At 42.5% G+C, this 23782-nt stretch overlaps 1 protein-coding gene across 6 annotated transcripts in view; it reads right to left on the reverse strand.

Moving 5' to 3' along the window:
- The window catches only part of PAX3 (paired box 3), a 76575-nt gene that overhangs the window by 26977 nt on the left and 25816 nt on the right, over positions 1-23782 (reverse strand). Inside the window, exon 1 of one of the 6 annotated variants that reach the window (XM_058421918.1) lies at positions 8994-9130. The exons of the other annotated variants lie outside the window; for them this stretch is intronic. The gene's annotated coding sequence lies outside the window, so the exon portion shown is untranslated. Of the gene's footprint in view, positions 1-8993; positions 9131-23782 lie in introns of those variants that run through there. 6 annotated transcript variants of the gene reach the window in all.

Consider the following 23782-nt stretch of genomic DNA (forward strand, 5'->3'; position numbering starts at 1 on the left):
TACAAACTGTACTGTTTTTATTTCTTACAAAGTATTCGTAAATATCACTATCATCAAGGAAACCTTTATTATTTTTTTCTTATTAATATACCCTTATTAGATTTTTGTATAGCTGAGAAGGCAGTCAGAGTACTGGCTAAGCACAAAAATTGATACATCTCAGCCTTTAGACAAGCAACATATATATTTATATCTGTACAATAGTCACAGTGTGTTGCCCTCTCTCTAAGCAGTATTTCATTAACAGGTCTACTGACTTTCATGATATACAAAGATATTATTCAGCACCAGCGAAGAGATTTGAGCTGGGTTATTTCTACATCCATCATCTGCACAGACACAAAACCTGCATATCACTAACCTTTACATGTGTCCTAATGATCCTAATTTTCCAACCCCTCAAGTTATAAATAGGAGACTCAGTGCCCTGGGAGATTCCCTGACTGGACCCCTTGGGATCACCGGAACCCCTCTTACTATATAGCTCAAAATGGGAGAGGCAGCCAACAGCATTACCAGTTGCTGAGTCACTAAGAGTAATTTAAAAAAGAATTACAGAATTAAAGAGAAATTATTTGTCTCTCAACTGCTCATGACCTATCTGGTGGCCTAAGGAAATGCTGCATGCCGATTATCAGCACAAATACAAAACCCCACTGCCCAATGTCACAGGCATTTGGTCACCTGGAGTTCTGCAACCATCCCTTTTCCAAACACTGTAAATAGACACATCGGGGCAAAAACCAAACAACAAAATGGCACACAAGAGGTCATTCTGTGGGCCGTTCTTCCTCTCAGCAAGACATTTCATTTGAATAATTAAATAACAATAACATGACAACCATTTAAAGCCCATGCATTAGGGCTGCAACACAGTGCACCTGGCAGAGGGGTTATCATGGAGAGGTTATCACCCTGCAATCCAGGGAAGCAGATCTTCTCACAGCTCTTCACACACTGTAACACTTTTAATAGCGTATTACACAGCCTCTTCTTCCTAGTCTAACAACCAGAATGAATTCTGTCTAGCCGTAGATCTCTCTAAAATAAGGTCAACAAAAAAAATATTAAGAAAGCAAAGGCCAGGGGGGTTCTGGTAGCATTTTATTAGCTAGCTACTCTCCACACATCCATCTTCTCAGCTCTTTATTTAAACAAGGTTAGTTTCACAGTCTCCTCCTTGCTCCATTGCAGCTCTGAAATTCACTGGGGTGTTCACTCTGCTGTCCCGGGGGCTCACTGGGGTGTTCACTCTGCTGTCCCTGGGGCTCACTGGGGTGTTACACTGCCGTCCCTGGGGCTCACTGGGGTGTTCACTCTGCCAGCCCTGGGGCTCACTGGGGTGTTCACAGTGCCTTCCCTGGGGCTCACTGGGGTGTTACACTGCCGTCCCTGGGGCTCACTGGGGTGTTCACAGTGCTGTCCCTGGGGCTCACTGGGATGTTCATCCTGCTGTCCCTAGGGCTCACTGGGGTGTTCACTCTGCTGTCCCTGGGGCTCACTGGGGTGTTCACACTGCTGTCCCTAGGGCTCTCTGGGGTGTTCACTCTGCCAGCCCTGGGGCTCACTGGGGTATTACACTGCCGGCCCTGGGGCTCACTGGGGTGTTACACTGCTGTCCCTGGGGCTCACTGGGGTGTTCACTCTGCCAGCCCTGGGGCTCACTGGGGTGTTACACTGCTGTCCCTGGGGCTCACTGGGGTGTTACACTGCTGTCCCTGGGGCTCACTGGGGTGTTCACTCTGCCAGCCCTGGGGCTCACTGGGGTGTTACACTGCTGTCCCTAGGGCTCACTGGGGTGTTACACTGCTGTCCCTGGGGCTCCCCGGGGTGTTACACTGCCGTCTCTGGGGCTCCCCGGGGCGGCGGTGGCTGCTGGCGCCCGTCTGATCCCCTCCTGATCCCCGCGGCCATGCAGGCCGAGGCGAGGCGAGTGACCTCCTCGTGTTTGCTCGGGTGCAGGCAAGGGGAGTGCGGCAGGGCCGCCACCCCCACACAAACCCACAGCAAATGACAAATGACACTTTCTCTTTGTGATCTTTGGGATTTTTGTTGACTTATTTGGAGGCTTTTGTTGGGTCCTAAGAAATGGCCTGTGGCTGAGGCCTATTGGGCCGATTTCCACGCTCCATCTGTGGTATCCATCAGCGGGGCCTTTGCCCGCATTCAGGGCTCTGACACCTGCCTGGCAGGATGCGGGAGGCACAAAAGCGGCTGCCGCGGAGGCGGGGGCGGCGGGCCGGGGGGCTGGGGAGGGCAGCCGGGTGAAGGGGATGCACAGCAGGGGTTAATCCAGCTCCCCCTCCCCGAACCTCCGCACCTGGAGGCGTCCCTCCAACGCTGCCTCTCCCCACCAGAGGTAAGGGGCTCGAAGACAGCCCTCCATCACGCTGCGGGGGAATTAAGGAGGAAAGGGAGGGAGAGCAGCAGAACTGCCGCAGGATGGGGGTGTCAGAGGCACCCGAGGAGCTCCCCAAACACACCTCTGCCGCTGCCTCCCTGCCACGGGAGCAGCCCCAGGCGGCCAGCAGGGCATTCCTGCCTGGATCCTTGTTTGTGTTGGGGTAGGCTTTCAGCGGCTGGCTTTTAACAGTCGACAAGATAGAAATGCACCGAGCATCCTTTTCTTCCTCAAAATAAAGTCCACAGGAAGAAAAAGACAGCATCCTTATTTGTAGAAAATGCCTCTTGCTGCTGAGGACTCCAGGACGGTGTGTATGAATGTAGACGAGAGATCTCTGAAGTTAGGTTTTAGAAGAAGAGCTTTTTTGTATGGGATCTGAGGCCTTGCTTGGAGCCATTCAGGTTTCACATTCTCAGAATCTAAGCAATCATATTTATAGGGTTTTCTGGCTTCATCCTTCCCAACATTTATTTCGTGCTAACAGCCCTCTCTCTCCTTTCCTCTCAGCAGTCCTGTTTAGGGGCAGGATCTTATAGCCATTCAAAATATAATGAAGATTCTAGAGCACCTCTCTCCCTCCCAGCACATCAGCCCTTCATTTTTCTCTGTTTGCCTGGGGAAACATGACGCCAGGCTCCCCCCTCTCCTCCTCCCAAAACCTCACTGTCACAGCAAGGAGCCATTAAAAAGAAAATACGCCCTGCCAGGTCTGTGCTAATCAAACCAGGACAAATAAACTCTGACACTCAACAACTCCCCGAGTGCCTGCAGCCCGGGGAGGAGATTAGTTATGAATATGGCAGGCAGCAGGGGACGAGCTCAGGGGTCCCGAGTCACCCCACAGCCACCTGTGAGCTCCTTAGACACCACAACTGAATGCCGTGTTTATCTAAGATAAAGCATGCTTCAAGAGACAGAAGAGCGCCCCTAAAATTTAGGTTCTCCCACCAAAGCACTTTTGGGTAAGGTTACTGAGACTCAGAGCTGCAATTTTACCCAATTCAACGTTCATTTTCTGTGCTTCAACACCCGTGAGGTAAGAGGACAAAAGAGAGATTTGGAGACCTTAAGGTTCACCCCATTAAGTCACAGCCCCAAACTTGTTATCAGCTGGATTCCTTTTGTTTGAGAGGAAGAGCAAGATCAAATTTCAGGAAATAAAGAATGAAACAAGCAGTTACAAAAGATTTCTCAGATGGGTTATGATAGAGCATACTAAAGCTGCTACATGTATCTTTTTTCCTATTAAAAGTGAAAATTTAGGAATCAGCAAATATATAAAGATATTCTAAACCTTGCTAGAAAGCAGCAGACTGTGGTACAACGTGAAATACCCACAAGTAGCAGAATTGCTTTTAACGCGTTCTACTGGCATTTTGACTATGTTGTATCAAAGAAAGAGAAACAAAACCAAAGAGAAAGCTTCTGTTCTAGACAGGAATATCGCTCATCTAACAAGGATTAAGTCACACTTCAATTACTCCTTTGAAAACCACTGCTATTTGTAAAGGGCATACTTACAAAAAAAAAATAATTGTGAATTACTTTTTTTAGCTTCACAGGCACTTTAAAAAAGGTCTGCAGTGAGAGAATGAGGGAAATGTTGAGAAAATATGTTGCTACTTAAGTAAACTGATTAATAAGAGCAATTAATCCGTTGCTGGAATTGGAAAAGAGCAATCTTATATCCTGTGAGCTCTAAGCTGGAAAGTCAGCACAGAAAGCAGACAACCACGACAGCAGTGATAAAAGCGATCTTCTTGAGAGAAATGGATGGTATTTTTATTTTGTTTGGGCTGATTCACATAGAGAAATGTGCTTTGTACGGCAAAGTGAAAAGGAAAACAGTAGCTGCAGTAAAAGGAAATGGCCAACAGTGACTTTTATTTACAATTACCAAGAGACAGGCTATTATTGACCATATGTGCCACAATCGCCCTCCTTATCATGGGTTGGCCATCATGTCCACTGGGAGCTGTTAATGAACTGGGTAATTGAGCTGCTGACATGTGTTACCAAAACAAAACAATAGGAAGAAGAGACAAATGAACATTTTATTTGCCAATCAGAGTAGGTTCCGCTTTTCAGAGAACTGTGCCTAAGTAAGTGGCTGAATACATAAAACAGTGCATTGAAGGCAAGCAGATGCATGCACAATAATGGTTAACTGACAGCCCATGGCCCATCTGTGCTTAACATTTTGTTAAAGAAATTACTTGACTTGCTAAAGAGACAAATCATACAGCTGCCCCAAGTGCTGCATTATAAGAGATAAATCATTAGCTAAACTGTTTCATGCTTAAAATGACAATGCATATTAACAGTTATGCAGGGACATTTTGTCAGCACAGCTTGATGCAGTTATAAGTGACAAAAAATGTGACAGCTCATAGCTATTCAATGATTTCAACTTAGAAGAGAATGACAACACTGTGAAAACAATTTCACTGCATAAACAATAGATAATTCACAGGCTCTTCTTTTTTAAAAAAAATATTTAATTTTTTTTGCAATTATGAAATAATATGGAAAGGAAAAAAAATGCCTAGTGTTTAACTGTTCTGCACCATTAATCTACTAGCATGTACTTCATTCAAAACCACAGAGCATCACATTCCATTTTAAATATCAAAGACTGCATCGCCAGCACTAAGAATAAATGGCTAATTCTCAACTGTGCATGAAAGGATAAAGAATTTCTAGAGTGAAAGGAAGGGAAAAGGAAACTGCAAATACAACTACAAAAATCTCTTCTTATTCCCCCACCTCCTTTGCCAAAAAGAGATTTGCTTTGTTGATACAAGTGACGCTCAAGTACTTAACAGCTTTGCATGTGGGTCTGATCCCAACTTTCACTGCTGTAAATTCGCACTGGGGGATTACTATTATTATTACTATCATTGTCATTGTTAGAATTACTAACGTTATTATTATTATTATTTTACATTGAAAACTAAATATAAAGGAACTGCAGTTAGCACTTAAATCTATGGTCCACGGTACATACACACTTACGTGTGTTACCAAAAAAAAAAAAAAAAAAAAAGCCTAATAAATAATGTGATTTGGTAAAAGTCAAAAGTCATGTAAGCCTGTGGGAGATTTCCCTGTCGTTTCAGAAGTTGGTATTCACATAAGGGTTAGCTCAGGTTTAATGACTAAAATTTAAGTTGCTAGTTTTCCCCACGAAGCCAAGACCTCCTCGCTGACTGTGTGGAGTTTCCATCCACTGGTCTTAAAAGAGCTACGCTGTTTCTACTAGTGCACGAGCAAAGCTGGATCCAGGCAAGCTTTGACCCTCGCTCAGTCTCTCTCTCCCTCCTTTCCCGGCAGAGCCAGGCAGGGTTCAGCGAGCGGAGCCGCCCTGCGGTACCCGGCGCGGCGCAGCGCTGCGGCACCGAGCGCACACCCGGGCCGGGAATCACCCTGCAAAATCACCCGGACCCCGGCCCCCGGGCCGGGAATCACCCTGCAAAATCACCCGGACCCCGGGCCGGCAATCACCCTGCAAAATCACCCGGCCCCCGGGCCCCGGGCCGGCAATCACCCTGCAAAATCACCCGGACCCCGGCCCCCGGGCCGGCAATCACCCTGCAAAATCACCCGGACCCCGGGCCGGGAATCACCCTGCAAAATCACCCGGACCCCGGCCCCCGGGCCGGCAATCACCCTGCAAAATCACCCGGACCCCGGCCCCCGGGCCGGGAATCACCCTGCAAAATCACCCGGACCCCGGGCCGGCAATCACCCTGCAAAATCACCCGGCCCCCGGGCCGGCAATCACCCTGCAAAATCACCCGGCCCCCGGGCCGGCAATCACCCTGCAAAATCACCCGGCCCCCGGGCCCCGGGCCGGCAATCACCCTGCAAAATCACCCGGACCCCGGCCCCCGGGCCGGCAATCACCCTGCAAAATCACCCGGACCCCGGGCCGGGAATCACCCTGCAAAATCACCCGGACCCCGGGCCGGCAATCACCCTGCAAAATCACCCGGACCCCGGGCCGGCAATCACCCTGCAAAATCACCCGGACCCCGGGCCGGCAATCACCCTGCCCCCGGGCCCCCGAGCGCAGCCCCGCCGCCCCGAGCAGCTCTGCAAAAGCGGCTCCAAGAGGCGAGAGCAAGGCTCGTTGTTTTCCTCCGGGAGCTCCGAGCGCCTACGTCTGGGAGTTTTTTCAGCCCTTCCCGTAGGGACCATCCCTGGTAACGCTGAGAACACGAGTACTGTATTTAAATATTGCAACATCTTGTCTGTTCACTTAGAAATTCTAGAACATCTCAAGGAAAAACTTCCAGAAGATTAAACAACTTTGTCTCCAAAATTTGAAAAAAAAAAAAAAAAAAAAAAAAAAGGCGAAGGAAAAAAAAAACACAAATCCAAATTACGTTTTCTCCCAAGAAAATTTATGAAAATGGTATTTTAGGTGATATTTTAATATAAGACAGGGAGACTTAGGAGGTAAGTGAGATCTTTCTTGCAGAAATCCCAGAACATATTAAGAAAGGATTGGTGTTATGTCTTCAAGTCGGTATCAGCTGATGGACAAGCTGATTGATAACCAATTAAGACTGAAAACATTGAGTATCTTGGGAGATAGAATTTGTCAGCTGAGAAATTAAATAAAGCAAATGAAGGAGTCTCTGGATAAATAATGAGACTGTATTAGTGAGTTAAAGCACAGCAAATAATTGAGTTGTCAGCAATCTCTCAGTTGTGTAAGGTAGTGTGGATTTTTCAGAACAACAACAACAAAAATCTATTAATTATATTTGCCTAAGTCCTGTGCAACAACACCATGCAAACAGAATGCCTAAAGTTATATGAGCTGATCAAACTACTGGGCACACCAAGATGGAAAAGGCTTACAAGCATTTTTCAACAACAGCTCTGTATTTCTTTACTGATTCCACTTGTAGTATTGTTAAAACATTTTTGAAGAAAACAGAAACATTACAGATGGCTGTAAAAACAAACAAAAAATATTTGAGAATGTTTTAATAAACTTCCTATTTGTTTCAACTTGTTCTAGCACCTGAATTAATAACATTCCTGATTCCAAACAAACACTGGCAGAGCAAGCTGTTGTAGGTAGCTTCTTTTCCATGTCATGATTACAGTCCTCAAAGTCTCAGTGGGAAATCAAGTTTATCATATCTTCTTAAACCCACAGCTGCAGCCAGCCCACCCCTCAAGCCACTTTTACCCACTACAGAGGTACACTGAATTATGTGACCGTCTCTATTTATCACGTTCAGGACTTGGAATGGCCAAAATATTTCCAGACTTTTTTCTTTCCTTAAACAGAACATTGGATTTTGTCATTGAATACAACTCCATTTCCTCTAGAAATCACTTAACTTTGCAGAAGACTTTTGTGAAAGAAAACTAAAATTAGTGGCTTTTTTTTTCCTATACTTTTCAGATTTCAGTCAATAAAAATAGCTTATCTTTTGCATCAAATATTTTTCCTATGACTGATTTTCGAAGACACTACCTACTCCTGCCAAATACTTCTTTTCCAGCCAAAGCTGTTAGTAACTCCAGGTCACTTCCATCACAGCTACATAAGAATTGGGGTGCTGACCTCAAAATCCATCATCTTCTGTCATGAAACCTGGTCCTACTGGGTATCGAGCCCTCCAGTCCCACTGGTCAAAGACAGCCCCAGCCTTTATGGTCGTTCCAGTGTTTGGGATAAAAGGACCCTACAACAGGGTAGCAGCAGGGTGCTCAGTACCTCTTTGTGTAACTTCCTGTGGGGTTTCTCATTCCAGCCCCTACCTTGGGTGCCAGCATGGGGGGTGCAGGGCTCTGTGCCCAAGACTCCCTGAAGCACACAATGCTGTTTCATTCATTACAGTGCCTGGGATGCTGTTACAGTAATTACCTTGAGTCCATCCAAGAACCGGTCACCTGCAGATGCTCCTTGTTCCTCACCCTGTGAGGTTTGCATGCACATGAGCTCCTGGCATCATCCTTTAATTACATTTCCCGGGGACTGTCTCCTACCAACCTCACAACAGCTACTGAGGCTCCCAGATATCACCTGACCAGAGCACTGCCATAATACAGACACTAAATAAACATGAGAAAATAAAGCACAAACAGTGCTCTGAGGACATGGACCCTGGCTTGCTAATAATGAAGCAAGGTATACAGGTTGCTAGCTATTCCAAAGAAAACTAAAAAAAAAAAAAAAAAAAAACCGCACCAGCTGACCTCAGAGCACTCAATGAAAGGGAGTGATGGGCTGTGCTGGGCTGCAGCCAGCCCCACAGCACCTTTATAGCATGGAAAATGTGCCAGCTGGGAGTCACTCTGGATCCAGTCTCTACACCACAGACATCTGCAATTCCCATACATTTGCTCTCATTTACTACTTGTTGACAGATGCTGATAAATGTTCTTGAAAACCTACAGGAATGATGGTTGCTGGTGAATGCCTAATGGTAGAGATGTCAAAAATTATTTGACTAAATATACACATACTTAATATCACCAGCTTTGAAACCTCTATATATATTAACCAATTTATAACTGTCTCTCTGAATTGTTAGCAGTCCCAAAAACTGAAAAAGTAACTCACCACCAAATTTAGTGCAATAAACACACTGGCCTCTCTTAACTGTTCACCATACACATACAGCAGAAGTGGCAGGATGCCGGTTGATGAGTCCTGTAGGCTTTGTTTGGACACTGACATTATAAAACATATTTTCACTCATTTCCTTCATTTCTTCTCCCACAGTCTCCCTACAACATAAGCATCCAGAATTTCAATGACTCAAAGTAACATGATTGTCTAAGCAGAGACTATTTAAGTGATATGGAAGGTACAAAACCACACATACAACTCGTTTGCTCCTTGCCATTCCCAAAGAAAGAGACTGAAGAATCTAGTTCTATATTCCCAGTATTAAATGCAAGACACATTGTGTCAGTGGTCTTTGGATCCAGCCTCTAGACTCAGCCACCCTTGCCCACCTTCAGGCATTGGGAATGTCCACACTGAGAAGACACAAGGTTTTTACTTTAGGTCCTTTTACCCAAGTAGATAACCCAATGAAATTTCCTGTGGGTTTTTTGGAGCATAAAGAGGTACTCAGTTTTAGATGATCTCCCACACACTGCAGATCAATGGTTTCATTAAAATGGATGGTTTTACCCTCCAGAAATAGGGCAAATTCTCGAAGATAATACAGAAAGTGGCCCCAAATCATATTTGCAATGTTTAAAATTAGGGGGGGAAATTGCCAAAATGCAAATAGATGAATCCAGAAAAGTTAAAATGCCTAGTTTCTTAGCTACAGTCTTTCATCTCTGTAAAATCAGCTATCTTAAATTGTTAGGCTGTAGGGTTAATTGATAGCATCTATTTAAAGGTTCTCTCTGTTTCCCCAGAGGTTCTCAACATTTCAGCAGTAAGCAGGAGAAGATCTGGGAAAAGCTTTATGTCAGCTATAGAAATCCTGCTTCTTCTTGCCTTCAAGTGTTCTGGCACCACTCAGAGTTCTTTTTTTCTTCCACTTTTACTCAACTAAGAGCACCACAGTCTGCAAAGACTCATACATGCACTGCTGGGTACCTAGGAACGTCACAAGAGAGAGTCCTAATAGCTCCATCACAAAACATGCAACAAGAGAGCTTTCTTTTGTGGTAATAAGAGTAGTTCTCCTTGTTTCTAATTCTCCTGAAAACATCATATTATAGCACATTCAAAACCAAGACGGTTTCTCAAAAAGCAGACTCTCCAGAGTGCTTGGCATTTTCCTGCCACCATATGAAAACATAGCAGGTCCTAAAACAGAAGCTTGAGTATCTCATCTTGTAAATCCAGCCTGGAAGAGAAATACCTCCATGATGAGTCCCGGAAGAACCGCAACCACTAACACACAGCCCACCTTCCCTGCCTATGCAAACAAGCAGCACATATTTTGCTGGGCTTTTCTAGGAAACTTAGAAAAGACAAGCATTCAAATCCAGCCAAATTTCAGCAAAAATCATGCTATTTCTTTTTATTTGATGGCAATTTTTTTTTAAAAAGCTGATTATTTTTTTTCTTTTTCTTCAATTCATACCCTATGGATTGTGAGATGTTATTCTCTGCCTGCTTTAGGTCAAACCCTGCTGAGAGCCACATCAAAGTAGTTAATACAGGTTAGGAAATCAAAACTTGGCCTGCAACCCAGCTGGACAGAGCCCAATGGAGGGGCCTGACAGATGCCCCAGATGTGTCCAGGGGGAGCCTGCCAGAGTGAACTCTGCACAACAGTGGAGAGACAGAAAAGAATAAAAGCTGCACTCTGCCAGCCAGCCTCTTGTGTCTGCAAAGGAAAACCGAGATCAACAGAGAAACCAGCTTTCTAAGTGGCTTCCTTTTTATTGTTAGACAAGCAGGACAGGGAGGGGTTTAATCCAGGGTCCCAGGTTTAATCCTGCCCAAGGGGATCACAGACCACTGAAACAAATGCAAGAGGGCTACCCTGTGAGGGTAGTGGACTTTTTGCCTTCTTCTAGTGTTGGCCAAGTAATCAGTGTTAGTTACTCTGTGCCTGGTAGCACATAAATGCTGTGCCTTTGGGCTCACAGCAGAAGCCTAGAATGTTAGTTGTCTGAATAGACATCAAATGAGACAGGAATTCTAGAGGGGCTTTGCTCCTGTGACAGCTTGCCAACATCTGCTGCATTTTGGGTACCAGTGGGCTGAAACCACTGCTCATCATAGAGCTCAATAGCCTCCATCTCTACTTAAAAGTCTAAACATGTCTGTACACCTTCATGTGCTTATATCATTAAGTCCTTTTCACAGAGAAATCCCAAGATCTGTGTTGGTACAGCTCCCAGCACAGTGGCAGTCCCCGAGCAGGGCTCCTGTTTACCATAGAAATACAAATAACAACAAGTGGCTGAGTGACAGATGGCCTGGAAACATTTCTGATGTTTTCAGTGACAATTACCTATTCAGACACTCCAGTCAGACTTTCCAAATCACAGTCTAAGGGCAGCTGTCATACAATATTTTACAAACAAACTTTGACCCAGGCTGTGTTCTGATGAACACTCACTTAATTCTAACATATATGATCACTTATAAATGGATTAACCAATATGTACAATTGATAGCTTCACAGTAAATGCTCAGATTGGGATCTTTAAGGAAGAGCCTGCATTTGTCATTAAAATTAAATAACAGTCATGCTGTTCTGCTCAGGCACCAGAATTCATATTGGCAAAATCCCTACACTTTTTGAAAGTCTCCTTCAACTCGAAAATTGTTGTGCAACATTCAAACATCTAAAGCTGGTTTTGCTTTTTTTTTCCCCCCCAACCTGACTGCTCAGGAAAAGAGTTTGCAAAAAATGTTTAAATCCAAACAAAATCTCATCCAAGGTTCCATGCTTTGTTTTGCATTTTTAATCCCATATCACTTGGAATTATCCCTATACACTTCTATATAAGACACAAAGCCACTAGAAGTGCCACTAAGATTTTTGATTGTGATCTAACCCAAGAAACGTAATTACAACCAGGGTATGTGTAAAGAAGAGTCTAGATCGTCTTCTGTCCAACTTGCAGTGGGACATCATTGCCTGCCTCTGAACAGTAACACATTTAACTAGAAAGACAAAAACCAAGCACCTTTGCCTCCAGGAAAGTTATTGCATTGGAGACTTCAATTCTCATTATAATCTGGGACCGGACCGTCGACGTTCAGTAGGAGGTTTGTGATCTTTCTAAGCAAACCTGGACTTTGTTTTGAATAAAAAATGGGCCTATTTATGGTTTTGCATCAAAGTCATGTGAAATTTCTGGTTTTGCATGGATTCAATTAGAGACAAGCCTAAGGCACAAAAAGTTCAGATCCTGATCAGGGTCCAGACCTGCCCAAAGCTGAGGGACATTTAGACTGAGTGACTTGGTTCTGGTCCATCTCTGATTCCAGCATGAAAACCAGGTGGGACTCACTTTCAGCAAACCTCTGGTCCTCCCCAGATTTTTACAGCTTTTCCAGCTTGGCATGTCAGCAGCAGGAGGAGGGTTCCTATGACTTCTGATGGGATCTGAAACCCGTAAGACACTGAGCCCCTGCAAACCAAAACCATGGCATTTTCCCCGCTCTCACAATTAAGCTTTAAACCATAAGTAAAAAAGAAAAGCCAAATTACCAGCCCTATTGACAGTTTTATAGACCCCTGAGGGCTCTGCCTACATCCAAAGACAGTGTGGCTTTTCTAAATTAAAGCGAATTAGCAATCAAGTTCCTAAGGATTCATTTAATAAATTAAAGGGTAGAATTCAAAACAATTTCAAAAGTAATCCCTTGGACACGAATCATTCTCTTACAGTGGAAAAATGGAACATTGTCATTCTGATGCTTGTCTTAATTGGCATTCAGCCATTTTCCTCTTTTAAAGTAATTGTTTATTATTTTAGTGGGCGTCATCTTGTAGTAAACTAATGCTGCCATAAGCTTCATTGGGAACATAATAAATTCCTCATTTTGTCTGATAAACTCAAGTTATTTCATTAATTTTTGCAACCAGACTTAAGGAGAAAGAATTAGAAGTGAACTTGATCCTGCTGAGCCACCAAAGGGACCAAGATTCCCACAGTCCTCCTTAGCCTTGGAGATCACAAAGACACTGAACAAACTTCTGGCTTTCTGAATTCTGCATTGCACATACAACATGGTTTCAGGAGTCTGTTCCCATGATGCAGCTCACATTTTTTAGCAGAGCTCTGTCAGGACCAATAGTTTGTGCTGCTCTAGCGCAAAGTATTTTACAGAGCTTCAACTCTCAGTTTAGCAGTACAGATACTCTCACAAAGTTAAAGTCAACCCCACAAATTTCCTGAGAGCCTATATCCAACCCAATGCAGCTACAAAAGTGACAGCTTACAGACTCCCAAAATGCCGTTCCCTTTAATACAATTTCCTATGGTAACACACAATTCACTGGAAGGCCTTTGCACCTATTTAGGAACAGGCAGACTTTCAAATTAACTTCGATGGAGCCATGACAGATTATAGCAGAAAAGGTTCAGCTGCTCTGCTGTTTGGGTATGTTTCCAATTGATGTCATTTCATGCTTTCAGACCATGGTTGCAACTTGGTGAGAAAGGGAATATTTGCCCTTCTCTTCATTTCACATTTCTCCTTCCAAGCTTTCTCCCCCGCCTTCCCGATTTTGTGCTAGTGGAAAAAAAAAACCCCAAAATCTAGTTCAAGTCCTTTGTGAAAAATGAAAAGAGAGAAGGACTCATTTGTCTTCTAGAGGGAGAGGCATGTGGTCATGGCACTCACTCAGGATGCTTTGGAGCAGAGACCAACTGAACAGTCTGTGAGACCAGTAACTCCTGCTCTATTTCCACTCTTCAGAAAGTCCGATGAGTGCTTGAAAAAAGACAGATCAAAAACCAACCGAACAAAAACCCAACACACACCCCAAAATAAGCCCCAAGCATTTGAGTTTTACTCTCCCACACTCCAGATACCCAATAGAGGGTAGCTATACAGATGAAGTGGAGGAACTTGGAGGACCTAGAGAGGTCTTATTACAGCTTTTACCTCAGTGCCAAGAAACACTTCCTAATGCAGCAACATGCCCTGCTTACAGCAGACAGGAGAGGCACTTTATCCCCTACTCCCAACCAGGAATTCCATCTGGAGTCAGGAAACTTCTAGCTAATATGATGTGCTCCCAAAAAAAGTCAGTTTTGTCCAGCTGCCAGGGTCCAACAGGAAAAGCATTTTGTCTAAAAAAACATTGGAGTTTGACTTACAACTCAAGGGCTTTTCTCATACATAAGACTTTCCTCATATATTTTACCAACACAAAATTCAGAAAGATTTAATGAAAAACTTAATTAAGAGGCTGGAACTCTTCTATTATAACTGCACTGAAGAGCAGCAAACACATGACTGTTTTCCCAAGCATGCCAAGGCTTTCCATTATGCTGGTGTCTCTGGAGCTCAGGACTTTCCAGTGTACAACATATATACTAAATGCATAATTCAGGTCTACAATATTCACACTATACACTAAGTAAAAGTCCAGCAGATAATCTCTTTTTTGTCAGCTCTTGTCACACTGGTTCCCAGAAATACTCAGTTATCATTGCACATTATATTTTAATCACCATTCAATACAAACATAATGGGCTTTAGTGAATAGTCATATTTATTATTCCTACAACTATGCCCTTCTCTACTCCTCCAAAGCATAAGCAAAGTTGCATCGTTCAAACACATCTCTTTAGAAAGTCAGGCAAAGTGCCTCCTAAAGGCATCAGAATAACAGTTTTTAAAAGAACCGTATTCCATTTTTTCTTTTTTCCTTTTTTTTTTTTTTTTTTTTTTTTTTGGCTTGTTTCAATGGGGAGCATCTTAGCGTGGAACTAAAATAAGTCAACACCACGAAGCACAAAAGATTGCAAGGATTTTCTGCAGCATGGGCTTGTCAAAGCAAGTAGGCAGCCTTTGTGTGCTCCGGCACAGCAGGAGCATTCCTCCAGGTCTGAGTGGCGGAGTGCCCCCGGCCACGGCTGCCCTGGGCGCCAGGGTTCCCACACCCAAGGCGGTGGGAAGAGGAGAAAGCAGAGCTGCAGAAGTAGCGTTGTAAATGGGATGAACTGGTCAACGCACTTCTTAGGAAATCCATGGCTTCCAGGAAGGATCACGTGGAAAGATTTACAATACCTCCACATCAAAGGGTTTGACATTGGCTATACTGGTCCTTTCAAAAGAAAGACATGTCTGTCCCCTATAGCATCAACTCTGACTCAGGCAAGAGTGCAAAGACATTGCTGAGAAGCCTGCATGTCCATACAAAATTAAGTTTTATCTTTGGATTTAAAAAGGAATTGAACACAAAACACTACCAAAAGTAATTGAAATAAAATTCCTATTTTCCTTTGCTCCATTAAGGATGCTCAATTTAAGTCTTAGTCTTGCAAAGTGTTCTGATAAATTACCAAGTTTTCACAGTTAAAACTTCAGTTTTCTACTTTCCCTTTACGTCTTGTGCCAAGGCAGCTTTACGGATAACGCCTGTGTTAGGAGCATGAATGGATGACCCTCCCATACACACTGACCCAAAGATAAACTTTGACCTGATGTTTGCTAATAACACTTCTTCTTAAGATGCCTTGTTTCTTTTATGAACTACTGCTTGACTCTAGGATCTAGAAGCTGACATGCATTAATATACATCTCTGGGTGCCCTTTGACTTGGCCATCAAGACCCTTTGACCCCAGACCTGATTCCTAAACCATGTCAATTGTTTGCAAGTGGAAAAAACTTATTTTCTAGTAATAATTAATTTTAGACATGTTTTACTAAACATTTCTCACCTCTTTTTAACTTGTTGTTATTTGAATTTGAGTACTATTGATGGGTTTTTTTCATTTAGTGGATTTCCAGATTAAAAAAAAAAAAAAAAAAAAAAAATCTAAAGATACTCCTTTAGAGTTTAACCTTTTGTTTCCAAGCTTTGTAAAACTCCCAGTAACACTCAAGCACTTTGACATTACAAAAATCTCCCCATGAATGATAATATATTCTAAAAGCCCTCCTCTCATGCTTTTCAGATTTTTCTGTGTATTTCTGCAGCTTTGCAACTTTTTTCAGATCACTTTATGGCATTTTTCAGATGCAGTCCCACAGTCATAAAAGCCAAAAGCAAAACTTCCATGGATTCTCACATCAGCAGAATCCAGCCTATCTGCTGAGGTGCTCAGAACCACTTTCTAGCTAACACTTGGTGGTTTTAGACTTAATTCATGGAAGAAGCTTCAGAGCCTACAGTAAAAAAAAACAGATACATTTATATTGACATCTATTCTTCCCCTCTGTACCCTCTCTTCTTGCAGCCATACACACACACTATGCACAAAAAAGAGAGGGTGAGGAGCCCACCACCAGCCCATCCCTGCCGGCACAGGGCGTGTTGCTGCTTCCTGGTACATTCAGAGTTAGAAATTCTAATTCCTGGAATCATGTTACATTATGGCAGGAATTGCTGCACTTCTGCCTGTTTTACATCAGGCCTGAGAGACTGCACAAAGGGAATGAACACTTTCCAGTGCTTAGATGATGTATTGAGTGTATGTTGCACACACAGCACTACAGCAGTCAGCGTCTGAGAAGGAACACCAGCAAATAAAAAGCCTCCAGTCTCAAGGAGAAGCACTGGGACACAGCAAATGAGGGGTTTTAGCAAAGAAACAGAGACTACCCACTATTTTCATTCAGAAAATGCAGTATAGCCTTAGCAATTACGATGTTATCGTCTAAGAGCTGGCTCTGCTTTCTTGCTAGGCAAAAATATTTCCCAAAATCTCTGAGAGAAAAGCAGCTTAAAATTAAATTTTGCATTTATAAAGCTAAATCCATATACCAACACTCACTGAAGAAATCAAAGATGACAGACACATCGGGCACTTGCACCAACAAGGAAAACCAGGCACCAGTTTCATGGAAAAAAGGCTCAGGTTCTACCTCTTGCGACACAGCTAAACTAGACTTCAGTTTAGTTGGGTGGGGGAATAGCCAGACAAGAAATTTTGTGCTTTCAAGCCTCCCACTCCCCACTGAGGGGTCCCAAGCACCCACCCCACATCTCAGGTCCCCTGGATGACAATCAAGAGTGGCCAGGGCAGTGTCCAGCCTCAAAGCACACTCGTCTCATGGACAGAAGGGACTCAGTCACACACAAAACATCTAGGGAACTCTACCAGGCAAGCAGCAATAATCAAAGATTGGAGTTTGCATTAAGTCCTTATGCATGTCTGAGAAGACCTAAAATGCTTTTTCTGCTTTCCAAAAGAGAATGCACCCCAAACAATAGAGGGTTCTTTTCAGGGTTTGGTGTGATGGCTCCCTTAGATCAGACAATTGGACAGATTTCTGTAGGACATGAGTAGAGACAACTGCAACAAAGGAAAAAAACTGTTCCAAGCCATGAGATTGGACAACTGCAACAAAGGAAAAAAAAGCTTGTTCCAGGCAAGGCCCTGGCTGCAGCACCTGTCCCACCAATGCATGTTGCAGCCAGGCCTTGCTTGGTTTGAAACCAAAATCTAAGGAGGAAACAAAGCTCCCCAAAACTCATGCAAATGGGATTTGGGCAGATATCCCAAACCCCAAGTGGTTTGCCGTATGTTCAGATAATAGATAATACGCATCCTGGGACTTCAGTGCTTTCTGTTTCCTTTTGTCTACCCAGCTGACTCCATCCAGCCGTCCTTCCTTTGCTCTGGTCATAACATGAAGACTAGGGTTTCCTTTTGCAGTCCTACTCTCCAATTTTACCTTGGCAGAACCTATTAAATTGGCCTGCTACCCAGCAGGAGAGGGAACCACCCCTCTGGGACATGTGCTGACCTTCCTTGCTCCAGGCAAATACAGCTACCCCAGGGAGTGAGAACAGTGCACTTTCCATTTGCAGCGGAAGAAAGAAGTTTAGATAATATTGGGAACAGCTTAAAATCAAAGGAGAGATGATGACAAGAGCCCAGCCAGCCAACTACACCAAACAGAACTGCCACTGCCACAGATACTGGTCCAAGTCTAGCTGGAGATACAGGCAAGGCAGCTTGTACCAGCTAAGGCTCTATGCTCCTTGTAGAAATCCACTCTGTTTTCAGCTGATGAAATGACACTTTGTCAATCTTGACATATTCAGAGGGATCCTTAAAAAGCCTTATCCCTCCTATTAGAGGAGAACCTTTTAAAACCAAACTAATTTAATTTATAGCTTTGGCTCCAACAGACTATAGATAAAACCCTGTAGACATCAGGAGGGACTCATACAAAACAAAGGTCATTGGTTCTGTACAGTTATTCCAGCTGGAATTCTTAGACAGTGAAGTGTTCACACAGTGCCATTTTTTCTATTACTACGTAACTTCAAAATAGTGTTATGCCTAACATATACAAGAATTACTCTTTTTTCTGCGCCTAAAAAAAGAAAATACAGTGGGCACTGTAAAAGAAAATATGATATTTCTTCTTGTATGATGGCCGAACCCTTCATACAAGCACAACCACACTGAATAGCCTTTTAGATTATTTGTTAAACTGAAGTTCAAAGGAGGGTGCAATGCAGGAAAAAAAAAAAAAAAATAGCCCCTCTGGTTAAAATTTAGCATGCAAGATCTCAACAAAAGTGATTTTTTTGACTGTGCCAATGCTTTTGTTTTCTCAACAACAGCAACAAAAAAATTATTTCTTCCTCCTCCTCCACAGTAAACCATTACCAGCTGTTGACGGAGTACTTTTTTAACATGCGTTAAGTCTTATTGTATATTGTCCATTTCATGTGTGTAGAGCACTTTTTGCTGCAAATTCTTTACAATGTAAAACCAAGTGTACCACCCAATCTTGCTACACAGCTTAAGGCTGGTTAACACAAGCGGGATCCCAGCAAACAGGATCATGCTGGAGACCGAAGTTATATTTTTACACAAATGTAAAAATTTAACAAATTTCCAGCAGCACCTGCAAACTGGTGTGGCAGATTTAACCAGTATAAAGCAACAGCCACTCTTTCAAATTAAAATCCATTCCTAGTAAAAACAGACCAAAAAAGGAAAAAAAAAAAAAAAAAAAAAAAAAAAAAAAGAAAGACCAAAAATGCACCTCCAAGATGCAAGTAGCTCAGTAATGTTGCAAAACTTCACGTATTTCAAGATTGTTCTTGCCACACACTTCTGCTCTTATTATACAATCTTCTGCATCATCTGGATCAAGGCCAGAGCACTTTTCTCACATTGCAAATTCATTATTATTTCCTTGTTTCAATAATTTGACAATTTAATGCAACTATGAAGATAAGTTCAGGAATCTTTTCCTACGCCAGGACTTTAAAATATGCCTGTTTATAGGCACATCCATTTGGGCAAATAAAATCATGTATTTGTTTTTCATGTGCAAATTTGGGTCAGTGGAAAATCAAGCCCCATGGGGATAATTTAACCAACAATTAAAAAAAAAAAAAAAAGGAAAAAAAAAAAAAAGTGAGGCAAATGTGAAACTTTGTCCTTAATTTACCCTGTTAGGGCAAAATAAGGCAGGATTCTCATACCATGTGTGCTACATCGCTTAGGTACAACAGCATATGCTAAGTAAGGAGAGTTGCAGTCTTGGCTCTTAATCTCATTGTTTATTGTGGTTTAAAGTCTGACCCTTAACATTATATGTGGTTTAAAACTATATTTGGAGGAAGGATCGAAAACAACGCCCCAAGGTTTGTAAATGTGTTTGTCTTTAAGGTTTGTTCCAGAGGAAACCATGTGTGTCTTAGCTCACTCCATAAGCAAACCCTTACACGATTTTTAAACATGCTAATGCTCACATTCTGCATCTCAGGTTAATTGAGAAGGGTTTTTTGTTGGTTTTCTACTAGCAGCTTGCCTACAATCCACCAACCCACCGCTCTTTATGTATATATGTTGAATAATTATGAAGCTGTGAGTATTTATCACCTTTTCTGAGCAGTAAGCAGAAAGAAATACAATACTATTACTTCCAGCTACTGGCTTTCCCAAGATAATTAGATAACACAGTGGACTGAAGCCTTGGTTAGCCCAATGCTGTTCAAGTTAAGTGATTGACATGCCTCTGTCTGGCTGCTCTATTAACTGTTTCATTTTGTTGCTATTTGCAGTTTGCTTGGCTAATACTTCGAACAAATACAGACTGTTTCTTTAGCCCCTTTTTTCTCTTTGACCTTCTCCTGCCCATTTTCTTTGAGTCACTTCAAACTGCCTTGAAAAGGCCTGTTGAATGTGCACAGTCCATCAGAGTCCCAGGTTCATCCCATTCCTTGCCCTGAATGCTCTACTTCAAAGATGGGCCGCATTCTTTAATTGCCCTTTGAATTAATATCAAAGGGTCACAATGCGAGTGCCAGAAGAGAAAGAGGCTTTAATGAAGCAAAGAGCTGCCATTCATTTGCAGATAAGCACGTTTTTATGCCTGACTGGTCACCATGGCTAAATGCTGGGTGAAGAGGAGGCAGGGCAGGCAGAGAGGCTTTTACTTAAGTGGTGATTAGTTCAAACAAACAAGAGTAAACAAATAAAAAAACAACCCAAACATCCCCACAACAGAAAATAAGTGAATATGGCTAAATGTGTTTAAAAAGCAACAACATCCCATTGTGTTCGTAGGGCCTTAACCCTCGGCAAAGTGCTGGGGTCCAGCTCAGCCTCTGCTTGCTCCCGTCCACAAAAAACACTTCGGGGTTTAAGCTTTCACCCTTAGACTCGCACCAAAGAAACAAATAGTTCTTTCCAGGGTTATAAAGAAAGGGAGTCGGCAAGTTTACTTTGCTTATTTTTTTCTGAAATAAATCACGTTTAGTAGTTTGCATTTCAGTGCCGAGGGAATAAAAAACTTTTTACTTAAAGCTATTATTGATTTACATTTTCCTAATTAATTCAGTACTGTGTTAAAATGTGTGGGTATTCAACTTGCTTAATTGCCTAAAGGTCTCTAATATTTTATTTTAAATGACAATAATTGGCGATTTTGTTAGGTTGACTTGCTAGTTTTAATTATTTGAGACTTATGAAGCTGCACTAGGAAAACTTACTGAACTTCTTAATTCTGCCTATGAAGTCTTCCATTGACTCTTTAAAACAGCAAGAATATAAAATTAAATTTAAAAACTTCAACATAAAATATAATGTAATATAATTACAGTCAAAATGCAAGTGCACAGAAACAAGAAGTTCCCAGGTATCCTCTTTATAAATTCTGACTTATTATTTATAGACTCAGACTTCTCTTTACACAAATATAATTTACTTAACAAATACAAGGTTGTTTCCTTGCAGAATTACTCCCCCATGAAAGAGGATTAGCTATACTCATAACAGTGTAAAAGTGACTTATGAGTGCATTCACACCAGGAATTGTGCTGGTATCTCCCATAACTAAGAAGGCTGTAGGAGTACAAACAACCTAGAAAAAACACAAACCACATTTTTAGCCCCACTTCTTCAAAAAGGGTTTCTCATTACTATTGCATTCACTCAAGCCTAATTCTGTGTGCAACCTGTCACAAGACTTTCCCTCACCGACACTTCCTGGGATTTTTTTTTTTTTAACTCCTCCAGTGCTTCCCTACCCCTGCCTTGCTTAGCAAGAGTGTTCATCGTCCCAGTCCTGGATCAGAATCTTTATTACTCACCAGAACGTGAAGAACTTTGACCTTAAACATCCAGCTGGAAACTCAGTAGTGACAAACTCTGGAAAAGCATCTTGCATTTGTGAAGCGGAGAGAAGCAGCACAGTAATGAAAAACATGCAACAGAAGAAAAGGTCTCAGCTGCAGAAGAGGGACAGAAGAGACTTGGAGGTTTCAGTGCCAGCACCAGCATGGTTAAATTGCTTTTTTTTCAGAATACAGAGCCATATGTTGAGCAGCCTGCTAGAAAACTGCTCAACTGCGCTGCATCAAAATAATGGTACTACTGAAATTTGGATAGGGTTTTTTTGAGCTACCCTGGTTTGTAATCTTGCTTTAACACTAGGCAAGACCCTCAAAACTGAGATTTATTTCATTTAATGTCAAACAGCAGCGCTGCAGTGCTGCTCTAACACCTGATGCCCTCTTGTTTCAGAAGTATTATATTTTCTAACACACTTTTCAAAAAATGTTAGTTAATTTATTTTCCCTATATTTTCCATACTTCACATTATTAATTTCACTCTTCTTCATATATTCACGGCAGCTCTGTACATTGGGCTGGATTACACTATTAGCAGTCAACATCAAACATTCTGTCCCACTTGAATTCCTTTTCTAGAAGTCACAGCCTCGGAAGGGCATTGGAAGCAGAACTTCGTCACAGTACATTTAGAAATAGTCATTTATATACCACCTCCACTCTAAAACAGGAATGTTTCCCAGATGCAGTGCACTTCAGAGCAAGGCTGTGGGTACAGTGGGACAGCGAGCTGAGCAGCAGCCTGACACATGGCACGAACTCGGGGCTGCAGATGGAAAAGTAATTCCCAAGGGCTTGCTCCGGGCTCAGGGACTGCTCAGGCAGCTCCCAGGACTGAGCCACGCACCCAGCAGCCTCCTCCATGCCACAGCCTCACAGAAGGCCAGAGAAGCCAGGTGCCACCAGGGTTGTTGGCTTCACAAGGCGAAGGTGAGGCTCAGATACAGACAGCTCCCAAGGCTGGCACAGCCCCAGCCAGGAGGGATGAGGGATCTCACCCTGACAGTACTGTGTCATTGCAGAAGCTGAGACCTGCATTTTGACCCCCATCAGGTCACAACAAGTAAGTCAAATCTACTCACACACCAATTGCCACAATTATTATGTTATTGAAACAGGCACCAAACACACAGACTGTCCTCCCTTGACCAGCAGTGCAGTGGGGTTTGCAGCCTGTAGAGATCATCTGTGATACAAGCTGCTCTTATTCATAACACACAGTTTAGGAATACAGCAAAGTGTCACAATAATTCCTGACTATAATGAATAACTTACACACGTAGCTATAGCACAAGTCTCCAGAAAGAACACCTAAATTTTCATTTGGAATATGTTAAGAATCAACCCAATAAAGCAAAACAAATAGCCTAGATGCGTTCCATCTTTCAAATTTTGGTAAATTGCTTTACCCTTATATGATAACACAACACCCGCACACAGACACATTAAAATGGTGAAAAAAAATGGATTTCCCTATTAAATTTATTCTGTATTTTACCTATCTGTCACTCCAGCCTCTATCAGTACATAAAGCATACACAGTGTATGATAATAACGGTTCTAGAATAGCCTAATGCTGGGCAAACCAGAAAAATATTATTCAAGCCATCTTGCATATTCACTACCATAAAAAACAGATAAATCGCTATGTTTTGTGAACCAAAGGGACCATTTATTATTGTCATTATCATTATTGAATTATCAAGAACCACCATGAAATTTGAAACATAAGCAAATGGATTTCTTAGTGTTTTGTATTACATCAGTTCTTTGCTGATACAAAGCAGAACAGAGCCATTCATAGAGAAACCACACTGGACAGGGGCATGCACACAAGCAGCCCTACTCCCCTACAATTAGCTGTCCTTCCAGCACTGCCTGGGGCATGCATGTTCCTGGACAATATTTTCCTGAAAATTTTGTGATAAACACCACAAGACCGCTTCGTGATAGCTGGATTCAGCTATTCTCTGCTTTTTGTCATTTTTAATATTATTTCTGGTTTTGGTTTTCATTTACATAGCTTCACCACCATGCTTGAAAGTCTGATTATCCAGCTTTTTTTATTATCTGCAACTTCAGTAGTAAATCCTATACAAAGTAATTTAATACTGGCAGTGGTTTTATTACTGTTA

The sequence above is a fragment of the Hirundo rustica genome, chromosome 10 (assembly GCF_015227805.2).
Source record: "Hirundo rustica isolate bHirRus1 chromosome 10, bHirRus1.pri.v3, whole genome shotgun sequence".
NCBI lineage: Eukaryota > Metazoa > Chordata > Aves > Passeriformes > Hirundinidae > Hirundo > Hirundo rustica.